Consider the following 4,255-nt stretch of genomic DNA (forward strand, 5'->3'; position numbering starts at 1 on the left):
CAAAATTAAAAAAAAAAAGTAGAGGAGCAAGAGAATGAGTGTGCAGCACTCAGAGAGAGAGAGAGAGCCTCAAGAGAGAGAGAGAGAGAGAGAGCTTTTTGTACCCAAAGAGTAGTCTGTGTATATTTATATCCCTGCCTCCAGTTGAGAGCCCCGATCCTGTGTCGAGGCTGGACCCTGGCACACGACCACAGCTCTTTTCATCTCATGAGGCTGAAACTCTATTAAAGAATATTTTTAATTGGATATTTTATGGATTTACATTCCTTTTTTCTTTTTTTAAATTAATTTCCACAGAAGGAAGTGCTTGGTCTTTAATCTTAGAAATCTCATCACAGAATTGAAGTCACTCACACGCAAAGATAAAGATTATATCCATATTAAATATGAGTATACATATTTTATATTATACATTATATATTTTATCTGTCTTTAAGTCCCTTCCTTTATCTCTGTGTCTTCATGTTGAAAGCACTTCTACTTCTCAAGAACTGATTCATGATCTAATTCTATAAGACTTATGTATCCCCTGTGATTTTCCTGTCTCAGTAAGCTTTCAAAACAGTGTGTGTTTTGAATATATATTTAAATATAAAATATATAGAAACATAGTGTAATATAATTATATAATATAATATTATATTTGTATATATTACATTATATATACTTTCATTTTGTAAGTTTTGCTGATCCTTGAGAAGAAAATCTTTGTATCAGCTCAACTGCATGTGTTCTTAACTCAGGACAGGCAGATTTTATTGACTTTTTGGGAAATATTCCAAGAGATATTTACTTCTCTTACATCAATACTTTTTTTTATACTTCATTAGTTTTTGTTGGCTATTTTAAATTACATTTCAAATGGGTTCCCTTTTCTGTTTCCTGTCCAAAACCCTCTATCATCCTCTCTCCTCTTTTCTTCTGAGGGTTCCCCCACCCATTCACGTAACTCCTTCACACCTTTCCACCCTGGACAGTCCTCTAAACTTGGGCATCAAAGGGGCTTCTCCTCAGTGGTGCCCCAGAAGAAGGCCATCCCTCTGCTACATATGCAGATGGGCCTTGGGTCTGTCCATGTACTCTTTGGGTATGGTTTAGTCCTGGGGCTCTGGTTGGTTGGCATTGTTGTTCATAGGGGGTCTCAACCCCTTCAGCTCCTTCAATTCTTTTCTAATTTCCATTAGGAACCTGTTCTCAGTTCAAGTTGGCTAAGGAGCACCTGCCTCTATTTGTCATGCTCTGCTTGGAGCCTCTCAGAAAAACAGCGCTATATAGGCTTCTTCTGTCTTCTTGCATCAGTAATATTGTCTGGGTTTGGTGGCTGTGTATATGGACTGGATCCCAGGTGAGACAGACTCTGAATGGCCATTCTTCAGTCTCTTCCAAACTTTGTTCCCTATCTCCTCCTATGAATATTTTTTGTTCCCCCCTTTTAGAAAGGATTTGAAACATCCATGCTTTGATCATACTTCCCTCTTGAGCTTCCTATTCTGTAATTGTATCTTGGGTAATCTGAGCTTTTGTCTAATATCCACTTATCAGTGACTGCATACCATGTGTTGTTTTTCCTTGATTGGGTTACCTCACTCAGGATGACATTTTCTAGTTCCATCCATTTGCCTATGAATTTCATAAAGTCATTGTTTTTAATAGCTGAGTAGTACTCTATTGTGTAAATGTACTTTTTTTGTATCTATTCCTCTGTTGAAGGGACATTTGGGTTCTTTCCAGCTTCTGGCTATTATAAATAAGGCTGTTATGAACATAGTGGAGCATGTGTCTTCATTGTATGTTGGAATATCATTTGGGTATATGCCCAGGAGAGGTATATCTGGGTCCTCAGATAGTGCAATATCCATTTTCTGAGAACCTCAGATTTATTTCCAGAGTGTTGTACCAGTTTGTAGTCCCAGCAATAGAGAGTGTTCTCTCCTTCTCAAACTCCATAAACAGCATCTGTCACCTGAGTTTTGATTCAGCCATGAGATGACTAATTGAGGGAATCAGGGTTGTTTTGATTTGCATTTCCTGATGTCTAAGGATAGTTGAACATTTTTAGGTGCTTCTCAGCCATTCAATATTAGCTCTGTGTCATTTTTTTTTGTTAACTCAGTATTCTTTATATACATTTTTCAGGTACCCTTTCAGTTTCGAACCAACATCCCTCCCCCCTCCCTTATGGGTGTTTCCCACCTCCCCCATTGCATGCCCCCCCCCAACAGTCCAGGGTTCACTGGGTTCAGTCTTATAGGACCAGGACTTCTTCCACTGGTGCTCTTGCTAGGATATTCATTGCCTATAAGGTCTGAAGTCCAGGGTCATCCATGTATAGTCTTTGGGTAGTGGCTTAGTCCTAGGCTCTGGTTGCTTGGCATTGTTGTATATATGGGGTCTCGAGCCCCTTCAAGCTCTTCCAGTTCTTTCTCTGATTCCTTCAACGGGGGTCCTATTCTCAGTTCAGTGGTTTGCTGCTAGCATTCGCCTCTGTATTTGCTGTATTCTGGCTGTGTCTCTCAGGAGCGAGCTACATCCGGCTCCTGTCGGTCTGCACTTCTTTGCTTCATCCATCTTGTCTAATTGGGTGGCTCTATATGTATGGGCCACATGTGGGCAGGCTCTGAAATGGGTGTTCTTCAGTCTGTTTTTAATCTTTTCTTCCCCTGCCAAGGGTATTCTTCTTGTTCTTTTAAAGAAGGAGGCTATTCCATTTGATCATCCTCATTCTTGAGTTTCATTTGTTCTGGGCATCTAGGGTATCTACATATCAAGCTTATTGCCTAATACCACTTATCGTTGAGTGTATACCATGTATGTCTTTTTTCTGTGATTAGGTTAGCTCCTCAGGATGATATTTTCCAGTTCAACCATTTGCCTACGTAATTTCTTAGATACCATTGTTTTTGGTGGAATGGTAATATTCCATTGTGTAGATGTACATTTTCTGCATCTATTCTCTCTGTTGAAGGGTATCTCGTTCTTTCAGCTTCAATGTGTAAATAGGCCAGAAATGAACATAGTGAGCACGTATCTTTTATGTTGGGGCATCTTTTCGTATATGCCAAAGATAGAGGTATAACTGATCCTCAACGACAGTTCAATGTCCAATTTCGAGGACCCTCAGACTGATTTCCAGAATGGTTGGTTTGACAGTCTGCAACACCACCAACAATGGAGGAGTGTTCCTCTTTCTCCGCGATCCTCACCAGTATCACTGTCACTGAGTTTTGATCTTGGCCATTCTCCACTGGTGTAGGAAATCTCAGGGTTGTTTTGATTGCATTTCCCTGATGACTAAAGATGTTGGTATTCTTAGGTGTTCTCAACCATCTGCATTCTCAGCTGTGAATTATTTTTTTTTTTATTCTTGAATATTTCACTGTACATTTACAATTATTCCCTTTCCAGTTTCAGACAAAACATCCCTCCCCTCCCTTCTATATGATGTTTCCTCCCACACTCCCCCATTGCCACCCTCCCCCAACAGTCTGATTCCATGAGTTCAGTCTGCCTTGGGCCAGGGCCCTTCACTGACATCTTTCCTAGGATGTCATTGCCTATGAGGTCCAGGTCAAGGGTCAGTCCATGTATAGTCTTTAGGTAGTGGCTTAGTCCCTGGAAGCTCTGGTTGCTTGGCATTGTTGTACATATGGGGTCTCAGCCCCTTCAAGCTCTTCCAGTTCTTTCTCTGATTCCTTCAACGGGGGTCCTATTCTCAGTTCAGTGGTTTGCTGCTGGCATTCGCCTCTGTATTTGCTGTATTCTGGCTGTGTCTCTCAGGAGCATCTACACCTCTGCACTTCTTTGCTTCATCCATCTTGTCTAATTGGGTGGCTGTATATATAGGGGCCACATGTGGGGCAGGCTGTGAATGGGTGTCCCTTCAGTCTCTGTTTTGATCTTTGCCTCTCTCTTCTCTGCCAAGGGTATTCTTGTTCCCCTTTTAAAGAAGGAGTGAAGCATTCACATTTTGATCATCCGTCTTGAGTTTCATTTGTTCTAGGCATCTAGGGTAATTCAAGCATTTGGGGTAATAGCCACTTATCAATGAGTGCATACCATGTATGTCTTTCTGTCATTGGGTTAGCTCACTCAGGATGATATTTTCCAGTTCCAACCATTTGCCTATGAATTTCATAAACTCGTTGTTTTTGATAGCAGAGTAATATTCCATTGTGTAGATGTACCACATTTTCTGTACCTCCATTCACCTCTAGTTGAAAGGGCATCTGGGTTCACTTTCAGAATAATATGACTT

This window comes from Rattus rattus, chromosome X, assembly GCF_011064425.1.
Source record: "Rattus rattus isolate New Zealand chromosome X, Rrattus_CSIRO_v1, whole genome shotgun sequence".
Taxonomy (NCBI): Eukaryota; Metazoa; Chordata; class Mammalia; order Rodentia; family Muridae; genus Rattus; species Rattus rattus.